Source organism: Musca autumnalis, unplaced genomic scaffold (genome assembly GCF_047663935.1).
Source record: "Musca autumnalis isolate F117 unplaced genomic scaffold, ASM4766393v1 scaffold_1, whole genome shotgun sequence".
Taxonomy (NCBI): Eukaryota; Metazoa; Arthropoda; class Insecta; order Diptera; family Muscidae; genus Musca; species Musca autumnalis.
The window spans coordinates 290,318,433-290,338,966 of record NW_027411644.1 but is presented as its reverse complement, the minus strand read 5'-3'; the positions used below and the strand labels follow the sequence as shown (position 1 = coordinate 290,338,966).

The 20,534-nt window shown below is 34.6% G+C and overlaps 2 protein-coding genes across 5 annotated transcripts in view; both read left to right on the top strand.

Annotated features, from left to right (window-relative positions):
* Positions 1-11,105: 11,105 nt before the first annotated feature.
* The window catches only part of LOC141392074 (octopamine receptor beta-3R-like), a 557,224-nt gene continuing 547,795 nt past the window's right edge, over positions 11,106-20,534 (top strand). Inside the window, exons 1-2 of the mRNA XM_073965033.1 lie at positions 11,106-11,426; positions 19,164-19,983. The gene's annotated coding sequence lies outside the window, so the exon portion shown is untranslated. The remainder of the gene's footprint in view (positions 11,427-19,163; positions 19,984-20,534) is intronic.
* Positions 19,879-20,534, top strand: part of LOC141389683 (octopamine receptor beta-3R-like) — an 825,473-nt gene continuing 824,817 nt past the window's right edge. For 2 of the 4 annotated variants that reach the window (XM_073961584.1, XM_073961582.1), the window contains exon 1: positions 19,879-19,983. The gene's annotated coding sequence lies outside the window, so the exon portion shown is untranslated. The remainder of the gene's footprint in view (positions 19,984-20,534) is intronic. The other 2 variants (XM_073961583.1, XM_073961580.1) reach the window with 1 other exon arrangement.

Here is a 20,534-nt window from a genome sequence, read left to right as displayed (position 1 = left end):
TATGGTCTTGCTGTACATGAAAATCACATGCGGACAAAACGATTTTGATAATTACGCGATTTACACATATTTTAATAATGCATATAATTTAAAACGGTTTATTTGAACTCTATTTCCGTTTAAGAAGTCTAATGATTTATTTCAACAACCCGGTAACTTTCCTCAATGGGAAAACTTCTATGTGAATGTAGATAAAGCAAAATCCGTCCATTTTCTTGGGAGTTTCAAGACAAATTAAAGAAGTACTTCTATATATTTTTTCCAATATTTTCAACTCCAGAATGCATGAGAAAATTATTATTCCAAACCAAAATTTGTTTTTTGTAACACAAATATGTGCTTATTTTGGCTATAATATCCTAACTACTATCCCGATAATTATAAGTTTGGTCTCATTTGATTCCCCGTGGAGTCTTTATTTAAGACTGTTTTTTTGTAATTTTTAGCGGGTACATTTGAAATTTTGCCAATTTTTTGTAAATTCCGCGAATGCTGAGTAACATTTTATAAATATTATGCAATAAGTAGATTGCATAATATTTATAAAATGTTACTCAGCATTCGCTGACAAGTTATCACTTCGTGATAACTTTTTAGTGACAATTGAGCTCAATAAAATAATTAGCGTTTTTATAATATTTTTTTCTTAAAAGCAGAAGTAAAACCGCGATAACATTTGTCCGCAACAACCAAAAATTTGCTCGCGAGCGGATTTGTACTGGGGAATTTTTTCTTAACCTATGTACCAAAAATCGTTGACGTAGCGCGAAAAGAAAAAATTCAACTTTTTGGAAATGGAATATGAAATAATTGGCAACATTTCCCATATACCATGCAATTTGGTATATTTGATAATTGTGATAATAATAATTATTGAAGATCTATCGTCCAAAACTTGTGCACTTGTACCTCACATATGCTTCGAAAATAGTTCATTGTGGGCATATATGTATTGTGATATCAAAAATATATTTTATACCGGTAGAAAAAACTAACAATGAATAGAAATTCATAAATTTTGCATGCAAACAAATTTATAAATCCCAAAATTATTCATATTCAATTACACACCAAAGAAGATAGTATAAGTCAGCTGCGCTAACGGTGAGATACCATCAGCCATAAAAATATATTTATTTTGTAACTCGAGTTTGCTTCAAAATACGTGGAATCTGTAGGTATCGTAATATGGGGCTATTCCAGATCAATTTTAGTAAGCAACTTCTGAGTTTTGGAAAAGTTTGAGAATTATTTTTTCAGATTTGTAATTTTAGTTGGAGCCGGCAGGGGATTTTGGAACTTCTGGACTATTATCTCAGGAAGATTGACTTACCCCGGAAAAGGGACCAGAATAGGGACCGTGCAAAGAACCTTCTTCAAAAAAACAAAAAAATAATCAAATAGATCCCATACGGGTCCTCAAACTGCACTTTTCCCAAATTTGGTGGGTGAGGTACTCGAAGGACGGACCGATATAGTCCATATTCCATATTCGACCAACCAGAAAATCCTCTTGAGAGTTATCTTGCGGATTTGCTGCGAAAGTACAATCTGCTGAAAAAAATTCAAAATTTTGTGTGGGAGGTACCCTAAGGTGTGGACCGATCTAGTCTTATCCGATCTATATCTGGTAAGAATAATAATATATGGAAAGTTTGGAGCAAATCGATTGCTCACTTCGCCAATTATCGTCCACACAATTTTTGAAAACAATTTTGAACTTGGGCAAAATATTACGAAGTATAAAATTTGGTTCTAATCGGTAGATCCGTTCTAGAGTTATCGTGCGCACCAGCCAGCTAGATATTAAGAGAGACAGATGAACGGACAGGGCTATATAGACTCCAAATTTTCTGAAACGAATTTCTTCTAAACATACTTGGGGTCTAAAACCAATATTTCGATGAGACACATTTTTGGTCGTATTTTCTTTGTATCCCCTTTACCATAAACCCTGAGGCATAAAATAGGTGGCGAAGCGACCCCATGCTGCAATATTTGTATAAAAAATCCAATTTGACATTGAACCGAAAATTTCTCTGTCATGATAGAGACAATTTGTAGCATGGGAGGAAATTGTGGTTCTCTACACAAAACCCATTATATATTAAGTAGTAGGCCCGTTATCTAGCAGACACATTATTGCAATTTGCATCAGGGGAAAGGTCAGTAGTTATTATTCCGTATGTATGCTAAAAAATTTGTATATTTTTCATACAAGAGTAATGGTCTATGTCACCCGCTAAATAATATCAGATCATCATGCAAAATTATAGGCATTTTCTTCTACCTAAAATCTTACCTCGTGCAAAATTTCGTGACTATTGAGCTATAATTCGAACCTCTAGAGTGTTAATTACTACACTACAAACAAAAAACTGGATATATTAGGCTGTAGCCCTGTTATCTGATCACGTACATCAACGCAATCGATATCAGTGCAAAGGTCAAGAGATCGTCTTCCAAATATAACTCACGAGGTAAGAATGTGTCTTTCAGGAACAAAGATATAAGCGGTATATTAAAGTGTTTCACAATTTTCACACAAAAGTTCTGGTCCATTTAACACTCAAAATATTATCTGATTGACATCTTAAATTGCAAGCTACTTCTTTGACATATACTCTTTCCATATTTTAAATTTCGCGTTGATCGAATATTATTGCGACCTACAGAGCCGCTACAAAATTGGATAAAAATTATGTTTTTGGTCCATTTTACCCGCTAAATATTTCACCATCATCTCCAACAAAAATAGTGATCTATTCTGGTCTAAACCCTCCATGCAAAATTTCGTGACGATCGGCCCATAATTGCGGCCTGGAGTTTTATTACAATTTATAATGGACAGACGGACGGACGGACGGACACACATCTCAAAATCGCTTTATCTCGTCGAGATATGAAGATTGCTATACCACATTGGGGTCTCCGACGAATATTTCGCCGTGTTACATGAATACTTACTGAGAGCAAGTGAGCGTACATTTTAATGTGTTACACATTGAAATTTACGCTCCCTTGCTCTCAGAAAGCGCCCACTGACACATGTTTTTTTTTTGTGGATTTTGAGTTTGTATTTGTTTGCACCCAAACAAATATTTGTTTGCACCCAAACATATAATTTGTTTGCACTCAAACATATAATTTATCTGCACCAAAACATATATTTGTTTGCAGTACCAAAACACATGTTATGTTTGGGACTGATTGCAAACAAAAATATGTAAATATGAAGGTCCAGTTATGGTGTAGATCCCACAAAACGTCGCCGCACGATTTCAGGTATTTTCAAGCGTTTAGTTGACCTATTTAACTAAAATTCCCACCAAAAGTTGTGGGCATTGTACTTCGCAGCAGAAAGTTCATGGTGGAGGGTATAACGAGTTAGGCCCGGACGAACTTAATGCTTTTTATACCATCAGCATTTATGCTAAGGAGGGTATATACTCTTTCCTACGGGCAAAATTTGCCACGTGTTTGGACGAAATCCGTTTCAGACAATTTGGAGTTGATTTAGCCATGTCCGTCCGTCTGTCTGGCTGGATGGATGGACCGCCCGATAACTCACCAACGGACCAACCGATTTGGTCCATAGTTTACACATCATAATATATATACTACAAATAGATCAGGTTTGAATATGGCCTATATTTGTCCACTCCTTCGGGTAACTCCCACACAAAATTTCGGATAAGTTCACTTTAAGACCTTCTCTCGAATCATTTTGGGTATTTTTTTTTTTTGAAGCAACATGCATTTGCTGCCTCTATTACGACGGTAAAAGTTTTTTTCAAAGGCAAGTCCAACGTCTTGAGAATATAGCCCATAAGGTGTTAAAAACACCTATGACACCACATGTAGTTGTTGAAGAGCACGGTAACTCTCGAACTGATCAATCGATGTGGTCCAAACTTTGGCCTTCGATAATTATTTATTTATTGACATGTTCTTAAATTTATATTTAGGAACTTAGTCTATTCACAAATAGATTTTACAAACGTTTTCCACGTTTCTCTGTTTCTCGCCATCGAACGTAACTCGCTAAACGATTTGGTCGTCTCAATCTGGACAGTGCGTCTCCACGTCATTTTAGGCCGACCCCTCTTGCGCGATCCTTGGGGATTCCATTCCAACGCTACATGAGCAATTTCAGTTCTTGGCTTCCTTAACGTGTGTCCAATCCAACCATATTTTCTTTGGAGAATTTCTTTATCTATACGTTTTTGGTGGGTAACGTGTAATAAATTATTATTTGAGATTGTGCTGGGCCACCATATACCAAGAATGCGTCGCAAACATCTGTTCGTAAATGGTTGCATGCTCACAGTGATCGATTTGGTGACATGCCAGGTTTCGCAGCCATATAACAACACTGACTTGACGCATGAATTAAATATATTTATCTTGGTATTTAGAGTTAGACTTCTTGATCTCCATATGCGATTCAGGGTAGCAAAAGATATACGCGCCTTTCGTATTCTGTTTTCCACTTCCATTGTTGTACCTCCATCCTTTGTGAGCATACTGCCAAGGTATTCAAATTTGTCGATGTCCTATATGGCCTCATTGTATATATAAATAGGTGTGTTGACTGATGAGTTTATCCTCATAGTTTTTGTTTTTTTTAATGTTTATCTTTAATCCTGCTTTCTCAGCCTCTTGGACAATATTATTCAATTTGTTTTGCATGTCGGAACGATTATTTGTTACAAGGACTATGTCGTCTGCATAAGCCATTTCACCTAGTTTATTATATAAATACCAATTAATCCCATAATTCTCTTGATTCGCTCGTTGTAGAATAACATCTAAAACTGTTATAAATAATAATGGTGACAGCCCACATCCTTGGTTTACACCACTTATCGATATAAAGGCATCACTAAGACTTCCGTTGTGAAGTACTCGATTACTTACACCATCATAGGAGTTTTTTTTAGTATACATTTAATTTTATTTGGTATACCTCGTGATCGCAATGCTTTCCAAACATAGTCCCGTCTCAGAGCATCAAATGCTTTTTCAAAGTCTATAAACACAAAGGAGCATTAAATTCCGCTGATTGTTCAATGATAATTCTCATGGAGTTTATATGGTCTATGCATGACTTGTTTGGCCTGAAACCAGCCTGTGAAGAGGTGAGATGATTGACTAGTTGTTCTGATATTCTGCTGAGGATTATGTTGTTAAATATTTTCATGACCGTTGGCATTAGAGATATACCCCTCCAGTTGCTGCATTTCTTCCTGTCGCCCTTTTTGGGAATTTTTATAATGACGGATTCTTTCCACTCCGTACGTATGTTCTCTTCTATCCACACTCGTTTAAATACTGGCTCCAAAAGTTTGCTCTGGTTTGGTCTCTGGATCACATTTAAAACATTCTGCTGAATACCATCAAATCCAGCTGCCTTGCCAGCTTTCAGTTTCGAGATTGCCTCAATTATTTCCGCATAAGTAGGAGGGTTTACGTCAATATCTGTATCTGTAAATTCACTTTCTAACACGTCTCCGTCGTTAGGGTCATCATGCTCATGAATAACGTTTAATGTCCTCTCAAAATACCTCTTCCATATATTCAGTTGTTCCGATTTATCCGTGATTTGCTCATTCCTTTCATTTTCGATTGGTGTTGAAGTCATTTACTTGATTATTTTGAAAACTTGTTTCGTATCGCCTTTGTTTGCTGCCAGTTGTGCTGCATTACTCATTCCATTGAAATAATTCTGTTTGTATTTGTTAACTCCTTATATTTCCTATTTAGCTCGGTTTTGCATTCTGGGTTATTTTGTGTCATACTCCTTACGTTGACTAGTCGCCTTTCTTCTATTACCTTCCACGTTTCCGACGATATCCACTCTTTCTTCGACTTGGATTTATAACCTAAAACATTTTTTGCATATTTCTTGTATTCTCTTTCTTAGGCAGCTCCATATGGTATCAATATCGTTGCTGTCATCGTCGTTAATTTCGATATTTCTAATTTTACTTTTGACGGCGTTACTCGTGTCCAGAGTTTTAAATTTTTCTGTATCAATAGGTGTGTTTGATTGCTGTGTGAGACGTTTTGGGTGTAATTTCAGAAACAGTTCAGCTATTATTAAGTAGTGGTCGCTGCCAATATCCGCACTCCGTTTTTTGCGCACATCGTGTACTGTATAAAACCACTTTCTGGACACACAGATGTGGTCTATCTGGTTTTCACCATGGCCAGATGGGGTTTTCCAGGACACTATGTGATTGTCTTTATGTGGAAAGACAGAGCCACCAATTTGGAGGTCGTTATTCAGGCAGGTTTCTATAAGAAAGTCGCCATTTTCATTGCATTGTCCAAGTCCGTGCTTTCCCATTACTTGTTCATATCCTGAGTTATCGTTTCCGATTTTAGCATTGAAGTCGCCCATCATCAATACTATGTCCCGACAAGGAAGATCACTTAGAACTCTATTTAATAAACTATAGATATCTTCTTTTTCTGTCCTTTCAGCGTCTTCTGTGGGAGCATAACATTGCACAATCGTCATATTGATCTTTCCACTTTTTAAGCGCGCTGTAATAATACGCTCTGTAACTGCTTTCCAAGATATTAGCATTCTTTTGCTTAAGAAGATTCCCTCCCCTCGTATATGGGGATCATCACTTTGTGGCATTCACGAGAATATTAAAATGTTACCCTTTTGACTACAGAATTCACCGCTGCAGTTCCAACGAACTTCACTTAAACCAACGACGTCTAGTTTTAGCCGTTCGCATTCAGCTTCTAGTTGAGCATACTTCCCTGCTTGATATAACGTTCGTACATTCCATTGACCAAATCGAGTCCTTTTAACGTTGCCAGTTGTCTTTACCATGTGATCATTCTTTTTGTTTTGTTTCCTTTCATTTGTGAATTCTCGAATCATTTATTATTTCAGAAGGTATAAGTGATTGGCCCATATCTTCCAATTTCGGTGGTAGGTCTGCTACCATTGACGTTAATATTTAGTAATAACAAGGGCATCCGAACACACCCTCTTTCTTTCGCTGTACAGAATCCGTACATGTAGATCCCACAGCGCCTTCTGTCGTTCAAAAGGCAACCATACCAGCTGTCTCAGCCTCTGCTTGCCAATTGTACTAAGGGACCAGCTGCCGCCCCTTAGACTAGAATTTGGTCACCCTCGGGTATTTTATTTCCCCGATGTCCGCCATAGAAATATATGGTGAACGTCCCCAATTCGCCAATGGGAGGGTCCCGATGGAGGCTCTAACTTCCCCTCACGGGGGCCTTCGATATATTGTGTCCAAATTAAGGTCCACAACTTCTAGTAGTTCCCCCCAATATTTAAAAAATTTCACTAAAATGGTATGCACTAGACTGGTTTTAACTCAAAGAGAAAAAATCGATGTCTGATTTTTTAAAAGTCCAAAAAGGGCCACAAAATTCTGAAAAGGCCCTAAATACATTCGATCTGTCCGTAGATGAAAGTTTCAATTCACATAGGCAGAGGGTATATTTCTGTCGACAAAGCCGACTGATACTTTTTACTTGTTTACTTATTTTCATACTTTTTATTATTTTAACTATGCGAATACTAAAACGAAACAAAAAAAATACAAGTTATTGCTCTTTATCTAATATATAAAAGGCAATGTGTGTATGTTAGTATGTTTGTTTGTTTGTATGTTTGTATGTTCCGAATAGACTCAAAAACGGCTGAATAGATTTTCTTGAAAATTTCAGATAATGTACTGGGAACACCGGTGTTGAAAATAGGCTATATATTTTTTTGAATGGTCGTCGCGGAAGTGAAATATCGCGGTCATCCCAATTTATTCAAAAATGTATTATTTCAGATAATATACCTAATTTTAGTAAGCGTGACTACAAAACCGCTAAAACACTGGCTTCAATATGTGGGATAACGCTGTCAACGCCATATTTTGGAATACAGTAAAATCCCGATGACTTGAGATGTCACTTTATAGAAATTCCGAAAAATCGATTGGGAAATCTTATGAAATTTTGTATGTGGAGTTTTTAGGTCTGAGAATAGGTCGTAATCTATTTTTTTATCACGCTAAGTGTAGTGACCGGTGGTCCTCCCCACAATCTTCTTAAGAAAACCGCGAAATTCAAGATACGTTTTAATTTATTGTTTACAAATTGTTTGCAATGCTATGGTAATTACAGTCTTGACCCTGAATGGTCGTCGCGGAAGTGAAAATCGCGGTCATCCCAAAATTTTCAAAAATGTATTATTTCAATTAATTAGAACTGTCGTAAGCTGTTTTTATAGTGACCGGTGGTCCTCCCCCACAATGTTTTAAAGAAAATCTGAAAACTTTGATATTTTTGAACGTATTGTTTACAGATTGTTTTCCCTGAATGATCGCGGTCATCACAAGGTTTTCAAAAACGTATTATTTCAATTAATATACATAATTTTAGTAAGCGTGACACAAAAATGATTTAAACACTAGCTTGAACAAGTGGGATAGCGCGGTCGTGAGCTATTTTAATACGGCTAAGTGTAGTGACCGGAGGTTCTCCTTCAATTTTTTTTTTTAAATCTGAAGTCCATGATATTTTTGAACGTATTGTTTACAGATTGTTTGCAATACTATTGTAATTACTGTCTTGACCCTGAATGGTCTCCGCGGAAGTGAAATATCGCGAAAAGTGAAATATCGCGGTCATCACAAAATTTGCAAACATTTATTATTTCAGATAATATACATAATTTTGTAAGCATGCCTAAAAACGCTATAAACGCTGAACACTAAACAATAAGTGGGACAGCGCGATCAACTCCACATTTTGGAATACAGTAAAATCCGGATAACTTGAGATGTCACAACATCGAAATTCCAGAAAGATCCATTGGAAATCAGAAAAAGTTATTGATATACAATACAAAATCATCATTGGAATCAGAATACCGCGATCGTGTTCGATTTTTGAAAATATTATAATTACGGATAAAATCTCAAAATGTGGGAAGTGAAACTTCATGAGCATTGATTTCAGTCCTTGGAATAGCTAGGTAAAGATACATTTTTTAAATAGAAGTATTTTTTTATGAATTATATAAATGTTGCCATACACATCCCGAAGGAACATACATTTCGCTGAGGGGTATTTTACCACTATTTCATATAGAGCGCGAAGAAAAAAAGCGTTACGTTCGATCGGCCTGAATGAGGTTAAATCCACCAAAAATAGCGAAAATCAGGCGCCATCGTTCTATGGGAGCTATATCAAAACGAGGACGTATACTGGAAAGTGTATATCTCTGAACTATCGAAAATCGGGAGGTACTGTTTTATGGGAGCTATATCAAAACGTGAACCTATTACTGTTACATACCGAGCGCAAATAAAAAGGCGTGTCTTTCGGTCGATACGAATATTTATGCTCTCCTCTTTAAAATATATTAAAACCAGATTTCAGCCATTTCGGTGTGATAATGATGTTAAATCCTCAAAAATAGCGAAAATCGGCCGGTACCGTTCTATGGGAGCTATATCAAAACGTGGACCTATACCAACAATTCTTTGCAGTAATAATTACGACCCCAACCGAGACCAACAATCCAATATATAGCAATGTCAATTGACGTGGACCGACCATTATATGTGGGTCACAAAGTGCTTTAAACTGTCGATTTATGGTGAAGGGTATAATAAAAGAGATTTTATATCTTAAATTTGGGGGATACCATTATATGGAATTGATGTCAAAACATTGATTTATATTATGAAGTTTCTAGAGGGATGCCTAATTATGGATGTATCAATGCTGGATAGATAACTAAAGTTTACACGGAGAACCCAAACAACGGGCCAGCAACGCGGACCGGGTCAGCTAGTTGTTTATAAATGAACATGTTAATTAGTTTAATGACATTTCAAAGAATTATATTTTTATTATTATACGATACATATGCTGTTAAAGTTACTCTAGACTATTTATTGATAATTCTAGCTTCGAAATATTTGATATGAATTATAATTCGTTCCTCAATATAAAAGAATATATTTACAGTTAAGAAGTTCATTAGCCAAAACAACGTCACAAAAAATATACACAAAAAATTCATTTCATAATACGGGTATATTCTCGTTTGCGGCTCGTTCTCAGAGTGTAATTAACCCCAATATATTTTAAAGCAATTAAAAAATTTAATTAAGCCGGTTAACAAGTTTCATTAACCGAGTATTATCATTTATAATCGAATGCGGAATGATGAGGCATCGAGGCAGTGTGATTCTGAAATACATTTTGCTAATTCAGTCATTGTCATACACGTCGGAACGAGAAGAAGTAGACAAAATAAAGAAAAGAGGAATTATAAAAAACAAAGGTGCCAATAGCATATTTTAGAAAATAAAAGAATCATCACAAAATAAGAATGAATTCATAAAAAATATAAATAAAACAATCGATCTGTAAATAAAATTACGTTCCACAAGCAGCAATTAATCGTATGAATAATTTAACAAAAGAAAAAATAAAACAAAAAATATAGATACAAAATACCAAAAAACAAAGTTAAATACAAAATAAATAAAATATTTTCAAATAAAAGTGAATGAAATTTTTATGTTTGTGCATAAATAAATAAAAAATATAATATTTGAATAAAAGTTAAATTATGAAAATATTTAACTTTTATTCAAATGTAACAGTTACCCGCTACTTTCTTATGCAACACTGCATATAGCAATTCAAAATATTGTGTATTCAAAGTATAACTTCTTTTTAAATATCTTTAACGGCCATAAATCCTGCAAAGTCATAATGCGCATGTCATTTCAAATTCCTTAAATAAAGAGAGTGAGAGAGTGAATTCGCCGCCCAGAGTGGTAGAGAGAGAAATGCCAACAAAAACACCATAAGCGGAAAAATGCCGCTTTAAACCTACTACGAAGAGCAGGGCATAGTAAAATTACAAAAGTTCAATAAAACCTGCAAACCCCCGAACAGGACCTGGTTATTGACTACAGGGGGAGCCGACACACAAAACGAGGGTGAAATAACCGGCGAATAACACTAGAAAAACATGTGAAACTTTGCAATTTTGCCTGGAAAGATATTGCTCAGATAGCGGAACAGCAGTTAGTTATCATAAGGACAACGGCGAATACGGTTACATTTCACGGATAAGGACGGATTTTTAAAACCCAACACAACTTAACCGAGGATTAAAGCAATTTTTGTGTCTGTTTTGGAGATTTTGTTGGTGGTTTCAGTTTTTTTTGTTATTGTTTGTAAACCAGAAAAAAAAGAAGCAAGTTCATAAAGCAAAAAATATATATTAAACATAAAATAAAATCAAAATCATATTTAATCCGATTAGTGTAAATGCTTTAGAAGAAAACAAAAATATATATAAAATTAAAATAAAAAAAAATATTATATTGTGTCAAAACAACATAAAAGTAAGAAAAAAGTTTGTGTTTAAAATATCATTGAAACAAAAATGAAAATAAAATTTAAAAATAAATATTATTCAATCGATATTGTATAATTTAAATAATGTGCCATCGCTCGACATGAATGCCTGCTGCCTGCCTAACACTAAAAAACACCCAGCAATAATAAATACCTTTTCACCATTTCTGCCAACAACAACAACACCACCACCATTCACATTTATACTGCATAAAAAAAAGAACAACAAAAATTATTAAACTAACCAAAACAACAAGAACACAAATAACAACAACAAAAACAACAGCAGCAACAACAACACGGATACTATTCTTATTATTCAAATAACCGTAACATAAGACTAAGCACCCTCTCCCCCATTTCCAACTAGAAAAAAAGAGCCAATACTCGGAGTATGTGAGAGAGTAAGATACCAGTGTACGACAAAAAAAAAAAAAACAACCCATCACATTCAATGCCGCCGAATGGCAATGTGTAAGAGTCAGGGTTGGAAATTTTGAAATTTCCGGGAAAATATTAATTATAAAATATTTTATTTGTATACGATTTTAGAAACCAATAGTAAAACGATTATGAAAATAATGAATTTTCGTTTATTAATTGTTTATTAATTATATCTTAGTAGCAAAATAAATAACGTGATGAATTCCAGTAGCTTAATACATTCTTGGAAATCATTAAATATATGACTGGATATATAAATCTGGAAAATTTGATGATGCAGATGTTCATCGGGATAGATTTTTTCCATTTTCCAATTTTGAATACCAGAATAAATTTCAAACAGTGTACATTTCATGTTTTCTTCTTCTGTTTTGAATACCATGATTTTTGTTCACTTAAGTGTCCTTCCATCGGATTACTGACCTTCGCTTACCGCGAATGCCGCTTTGGTTGGGACACAATTATTCTCATGACATGACCTAGCCAACACAATCAACAACTACTTATCTGGTACAATTCCGGATTCATGCACGGGTTGAGATATTATATTAATTTTTAATCTGCTTGCTGGGTTCCGAGGTCCACATTTTGAAAATGTTTAAATTCTACACTATTGTAACATCAGGTTGAGATATTATATTAATTTTTAATCTGCTCGCTGGGACCTCGGAGGTCCATATTTTGAAAATGTTTAAACTCTGTACTATTGTGTGTATATCTTTATAACCTCAGACTTTAATGTGAAATCCGACACTTTTTCAAAAAAGTAGTTTTTGATTCCGTTTAGTTTTTGCTGTATTGATACTGCTCACCACCAAAACATTTTAGTTTATTTTCATATTTTTTTGAAAAACGGTTCTAGAGATATCGCGCCTTGAAAAAGACGAATTCTGTAAAAACTATGTGCAAAGAAATACCCATAAGTTCTTTAATATTGGAATAAATAGAAAAAACTTTTATTTGTATTTTTTGTTGTTTTATCAACTATTTAATAAAAAATTAGAAAAAAAAATTGCACTATGGTCTTGGATGCAATATTTACGATTTAATATTCAAAAACAATTTTGATCAATCGATCGATTTTCTTGAATTTCTTTTTTGTATTAAATTACGATTAATTACAAAAATTTTAAGTTCTACTTGGTAGTGGAATTCGAATAATTACTATTTTTTGTATTTTTTTAATATGTCAATACAGTTGTTCCTTTATACCAATGTGAAACATTTGTTATTCTACCAAAAAAAAAAATAAAATTAATTTTTTTTACATTTGTTTTGTTGTTTTAGTTTGGAATTTATCTTAAACATCTTAAAAACGGAGTTGTTGTTCGATTTTGAAAATGGATTAGCAATTTTTGTACCAGCCGGGCAATAAATAAAATGATGATCAAATAACTACAGCTCGGAAATTATATGACAGGGCATCCGAGCCAAATGATCTACCAATTATTAAAGTGATATTTTCTTCAGAAGATATTATATAACTACGAAAGAGGATTTGAATTTGAAATATACAATTGTAAAACCTATCGCGGGCACAACAAACGTGATTCAGTGATACCCACTAATACTGGTACACTAATTGCTAAACCATTCTTATAATCGCAAAATGAAGAAGTTTTTAAGATGTTTAAGATAAATTCCTAAATAAAACATTAAAACAAATGTTAATAAATGCAACGTATTATTTTTTGGTAAGGTAACATATTTTGTAGAGTGGTATATAGGAAAAATTGTATTGACTTAACATTTTTGTAAATTAGGTGTTTTGGTTGAATTCGCATTTAAACGAATTCAACAGTCACACTTATTCTTGAGCTCGAGTTGTCATAAAATTGGGGAAGGGTTCTTTGTTTCAATACAAAGAACTAAGAGAACTGATGAGTCCAAGTGGCGTTGGACGAAACTAGTCTTCTCTGCCATCTCCAAAAGTAATCAATTTTAACTACTTCCCACTTTAAACTTGTTGTTTTTTAAATTTGAAAAAAAAAACAAATATAAAATTAAGCTTGACTTACATACAAATATTAAGTTCTGTAATTAATCGTAGTTTAATACAAACAAAATTTCAAGGGTACAATCATTGATAAAAATTGATTTTGAATATTAAATCGTGAAAATTGCATCCAAGCCCACTGTGCAACATTTTTTTCCTACTTTTTATTAAATAGCTGATAAAAAATACAAAAAAAAGATTTTTTCTATTTGGACCAATATTAAAGAAGTTATGAGTATTGTTTTGCATATAGTTTTTACAGAATTCGACTTTTCCAAGGCGCGATATCTTTGGAACTTTTACTCAATAAATAAATAAATCTGAAAATATACTAAAATGTTTTGCTGATGAGCAGCATCACCCCAGCAAAACACAAGTAAAGTCGGACTATAGTCGAACCGGGCAGAACATGTGATACCCAACACCACTTCCCCTGGGCACTAGTTTTCGGCGGAATTTATTTATATGATTGTGAAGTCTCCCTTGTTCCTTCGGGGATGTTGTGGGAAAGAAGAAATACTAAACGCATTTCGAAATAGCTATTGGTGACTTTATCCGATTCGATCAATGAAAGAGATAAATATTTCGAGGAATTACATTACTTCTAATCAAAGATTCTAATCAAAGATAGCATATCAATACGGGGTTTTTACCGTATGGCGATACAGTCAGTTCATTGTCCCAATTTCAATATCTCTAATCTATATCTCAAAAATGGTAAAACCAATGAGAAAGACATAAAATAAAGGTCAATCTTATAGAGCATTTTCATAGCTACAACATTTGCTCTAGTCCAATTTCTGTAGGACTTGTGGTTTCCAAGCAAAATCGTGAAAATCTAAAATAAACCCTAAAAATGTGAACTTTGACCGCGATTTTTTAAAAATCTATTCGTCGATTTTTTTTTTGTTTTTGATTTTTTTATCCGAATATGCCCCAGAATTGATATTACTGATTAAAAATTAAATTTGGATATTTTTCCCACAAAAGTTATGGTCAATTTTACACGCTAAATACTATCCGATCATTATCAACAATTATTGGTGCTATCCTTGACCAAAACTATTACTATATCTCTACTATATCTAACTGCGATCTCAAGCGTGATTAGGGTTACACTACCCACAATTAAAATAGGGGTCTACACTGGTCTGCACCCGACCTCCATACAATTCGTGAAGATTGCTCCATAATTGCGGCCTCTAGCGTACGTACATTTTTTAATGGACGGACAGACAGAGGGACTGACACACATCTCAAAATCGCTTTATCTTGTCGAGATATGAATTTTGGTATACCACATGGGGGTCTACGACGAATATTTCGCGGTGTTACATGAATTTTTCGAAAAACAAACTTATATTACCCTTTCCACATTGTGGTGTAGGGTATAATAAAGGAAATCTAAAACTTTATTTTGAAAATGTGTCAGAATTCACTCAAAAATCCCCGCATACACTTTGATACGACGCAAATGTGTCTCATCGTAATAATGGTTTTAAACCTAAAATTTGTGTAAGTCCATACTTTTGTGATGTGTGAAAACTTTCGAATTTAGTATCCCATTTGGCCGATTCTGAGCACATTTCTTCAAAATATATCTCAAGTTCCGAGATGCCCTGTATTAGAAAATATCTTCGGGAACATCCCTCATCCCTTATTGTTGTTTACGGGATGTTCGAAGATAATTTGCACATTTTTACCGAAAGTACTTCTTGTTGTCCTGTTTACAGTAGAGTTATGCTTTCTAATTCGTTTAGCTGATCGATCTTTTTAGTTCAGCTCTTTTGATTGAACTAGGTCGTTCTTTTAGTTCAGTACGTCGTTCAGCTCTGCATATCAGCTCTCGTCTTGTTCGAACATTCGTTCAGTAGTTCGCAAAATATATTTCGAAGAAAATTTTGCACGTGTTGCCTTTTACCTCCCATTGGAAGTTGTGTCCTCCACATAACATACTATGTCTTACAGTGAATGCGCGCATAACTAACAGAAATGATTTGGGAGTTATGTCACGGCACCCACAAAACTTGTAACACTTTTCTAATTTGTTAAGAATCAAGTAAGTGAAGTCTATAGTCGGGACGGGGCCGACTATGTGATACCCTACACCAATACCCATGTGCATAAGCTTTTCACCGATAAACATATATGTATTTTAAGAGGATATTAAAGTTATTCGCTGCCCTGGCATTTAATAACAATTCCAAAATATTAAATTTGAATATCTGAGCGTATTTTTCTATATTTTTAATATTTGAACACTTTTGTAAGACAATTGGGACCAATTTGCAGCTTGGGAGGTCTTCTTTAAAACTTATCTTTTAGTGAAATATCGCCCTCAATTTTATTAAAATACCTTCGAACAAAGCTGGGACACGCGGCATTACAAATGTGGAAAATTGCGATATGTCCGTTATTTGACCACGTTCTTTCCATAATTGTAAAGACAGATTTTCTAAGAAAACAAGCAAGCTGCCTCGCCTGGTTGCCGTGCTTTCTTGCTTCATTTCTGACATAACAAAAATACAGCAATACAGAAGAAAAGGCGAGGCAGCTTATGTACCCAGGCCTTTATGCTCATTCCGACCTCTGACTATTATGTAACCATGTGTGTGTGTGTAATATGTCCTTTTAAATAACTTATGAATAAAGGGAAACAGTTTTATTTATTCAGATTGTTTTAGTTAATTCTTAACATTCTTTAAAGGGAGAACATAAAATTCTTTTTAAATTATTGTTAAAATCACATGTATTTTGTACTTTTTATCTTGAAGATAATTGGTGATACTTTTAATCACATATGTATTTATATATGTACATAGCTTAAAATAAAAAAAAAATCATTCTCAAATAAATGATACATATTTGGTCTCTCTGGTTATTATGGCTATAAACAGGACCACAACGAAAAGCATCGGTATACATTTCCAAACAGACCCTAAACTGCACTTAGACACAAATGTTGAACTCTTGTGGGGGAGGTACCCTAAGGGCCGAGATAAACTAAATTTGGAAAAAAAATTGGATATCCAATGTTGGAACATTTTATATGGGGGGAAGTACTGGAAGTTGTGGACCGATATTGCCCATCATCAAACTAAAACTAAGTTTTGGCCAAAATACGATGAAGGCAAATTTTGGACAAAAGCGTGCTCTCCAGCCACTACAAATGGTGGCATAGGGGTTTTTTACACCTTTCAGGCTGTTTTCTCAAAAAGTATGGACTTGGCAATTGAGGCAGCGAATGCAAGTTGCTTCAATCAAAGAGATTCGCGAGCAGGTCTTAAAGTGAATTTATCAGAAATTTTGTGTGGGAGGTACGAACTTAAACTAAGTTTGGAAAAACATTATGAAAGCCGTGCGCACCAACTTCGAGAGCAGGTCCTAAACTGAACTTATCCGAAATTTTGTGTGGGAGGTACCCGAGGGAGTGGATCGATTGAGTCCATATTGGAACCTCATCTAAGTTTGGTAGAAATTTCACGATGTGCAAACTTTGGACCAAATCGGTTACTCCCTTCATGAGTAATCGTGCGAACAAATTTTCCGAACATTTTCGAACTTTTGTGGGGGAGGTACCGGAAGGAGTAGACCGATATAACCCATCTTCGAACTTAAACCAAGTTTGGACAAAATATTGCGAAAACCAAATTTTGGACCAAATCGGTTCATCCGTTCGAGAGTTATCGTGCGCACCAGCCAGCCAGACAGACATGTTCGAAAATGTTCGAAAAATTTGTGCGCACGATAACTCTTGAAGGGATGAACCGATTTGGTCCAAAATTTGGCTTTCGCAATATTTTGTCCAAACTTGGTTTAAGTTCGAAGATGGGTTATATCGGTCTACTCCTTCCGGTACCTCCCCCACAAAAGTTCGAAAATGTTCGGAAAATTTGTTCGCACGATTACTCATGAAGGGAGTAACCGATTTGGTCCAAAGTTTGCACATCGTGAAATTTCTACCAAACTTAGATGAGGTTCCAATATGGACTCAATCGATCCACTCCCTCGGGTACCTCCCACACAAAATTTCGGAAAAGTTCAGTTTAGGGCCAGCTCTCGAATAGCCCCCATACGACGGTACAAGTTTTATCTGGGGCAAGTCCATACTTCTTCAGAAAATAGCCTGAAAAGTACAAAAATTTGACCTTCGTCATATTTTGTCCAAACTTAGCTTAAGTTCGAAGATAAGCCATATTGGTACACTCCTTCTGCTCTTGAATTTTCTTTGTTGAAGCAACTTGCATTCGCTGCCTCTATTACGGCAGTAAAAGTTTTTTCAGGGACAAGTCCAAGCTTCTTGAGAAAACAGCCCGAAAGTTGTAAAAAAAACCCTATGGCACCATATGTAATGGCTGGAGAGCTCGGACCGAATACTGCGTTCGTCCACACTTTGGACATTTTAATATTTCTTCGAATATTAAATGAAATTCGAAGGTGGTGCTTATAGATCCCCCACAAAAGTTCAAAAATATTCGCTAAAATGGTATGCGCGATTTCTCATAGCCGTAGCAACCGATTTGGTCCAAGCTTTGGTATTCTGAATATTGTCGAAACTTATCTTATGTTCATATTTGGGCCCCATTCGTCCAATCCTTGTGGTACCACCCACACAAATGTTCAATATTTTTGTGTGGTTAAGGGTATGTTCGAGGATCATTTTGACATTTTTACCGAAGGTTTTCCTAGTGGTCCTGTTTACAGCGATATTATGTTTTTCGTAGGCTAGTGTGATAAAAAGCCCGATCTGAGCTTTAATCCTATCCATACTTTTGTCGGTTCATACACCCAACATTTTGAAAACCCCCCTAAATACATAATTTTTTTTTAAATATTACAAATCTTACTTGTTAAGATTTCATCCCATATGAATTTCCTTCTAATCAAACAGTTTGTGTTCACATTTTCTGAAATTCCAATGAACAAAACACTTTTATTTAAACTTTCCATCCCTGGCAAAAGGAGTATTTTCTTGTTCTTGTGATAGAAAGAGAATCTATCAGCAACAAAGAGTAAAGGCAACAATAAAAAATTGTTGTGACTCTTTCTGGCATGGATTTATATTGGTATTTGTATCAGCTTTTTTATAAGGGATTTTAATATATGTATGTGTGTGCATTTGAGGGCAAGTGTGAATGGTCAATTCATGTGATCAATCCTTTCTAGTGTTGGTGGAAATGAGATTATTGTTTGGTGTCTGGGTCGGTTGGTTGATGGTTGGCATGTTGAATGACGTTCAGTGTTAATAACAAATTTAATTGTTTTCGATTTTCCTTCTTTGCAGAGGTAAAAACAACAACAATAACAAAAGTAAAACTACAGTAACAAAGTAAATATTAACTAAACGTAAACCAATAAGAAGCCGATGATATTTCGTATGTAAATAACTTTGAAATTTCTTTAACATTCCAATACACAAAGTAAATGAAAAACCCTCTTCACTCTACCACCATAGCAAGAATTACCCTTGCAGGAAATAAATAAAAATAACACACAAAAAATAACCCAAAAAGTGCTCCCAACAAAATAAAATAAATGAATGAAAGAAAGAAAAGCAATACAGCGAATTGTCAAAAAAATTAAATGAGTTATCCTTGATTTCCTTTGCACAACATTGCGTGATAAATTAAAAGAAATACAACAACCAGAAAAAACCAGAAATAATAATAAACTAAAAATAAACGCGGCCAACACGCGAAGCCTAGTCATTTTTCGTCTTCTTAACTTTCGTTTTGGTTGATTTTATTTTTTTTTTGCTTGTTTTTCGTTACGTTTTCAAAGTCATTTCAAAACAAATTCCAAACACGAATGTGAATGTATTGATTGTCATGTGAGCGGGTGTGTGAGTGAGTTTGTGTAACATTATCGACTGGCCCAACAAAGTTTATCCTTGTCGCCTATTTGCTATTGATTATTGAAAACGGTAAACGGAAATAGAAATGATGTTATAGAATTATCAGAGGAATATTGTGTGGGAATTGTGTTAAACGAACTTCTGTGAAAATTTGTTATCTGAAAACACCAAGTGTCACAGCACAAATCAACAGAGAAACTAACTTTTACCATTCACACCATACGTACCACATACAATCGCCATATGAAAGGTAAGTTTTCTAAAATTGAAATCTACTTTTTAATTCAATTGCGATTTTTTTTGTTTGTTTCAAATTTATTGACGTTTAGGCTTATATTACAGAGGGTATTAAAAACATTAAATTATTTATAGAATTTGTAATTTGAGGATTGGCTGAAATGTCATGTCACCACATTTCGTTTCTCATTTCAATTTGGATGACTTCTATGACACCAACAAACAAAACAACAACTAATGGAATTGAGTTAATTTAATTTTTGCACGCAAACTTGGTTGGTTGGTTGGTTTAAAGGATAATCTAGAGGTCATCTACTTCCATCCATACAAAAATAATGTAGAATTTGTTAAAGCTTGCCGGCTTTAACAGGAAAAACTGTTAATAAGTAGAATGTGTCCTTTTAAGGGTTAGGGTTTGCTTTTTAATTTAGATATGCTTATCAGTTTATTCAAGCAGAAATGGGATGTTTTCCACGAAATTGTGTAAAAGAATAAACTTTCAATGAAGTTTGGTAAATTTATAGCAATAAAAGATGGCCTGTCAGAAACTTTGACACCACGGTG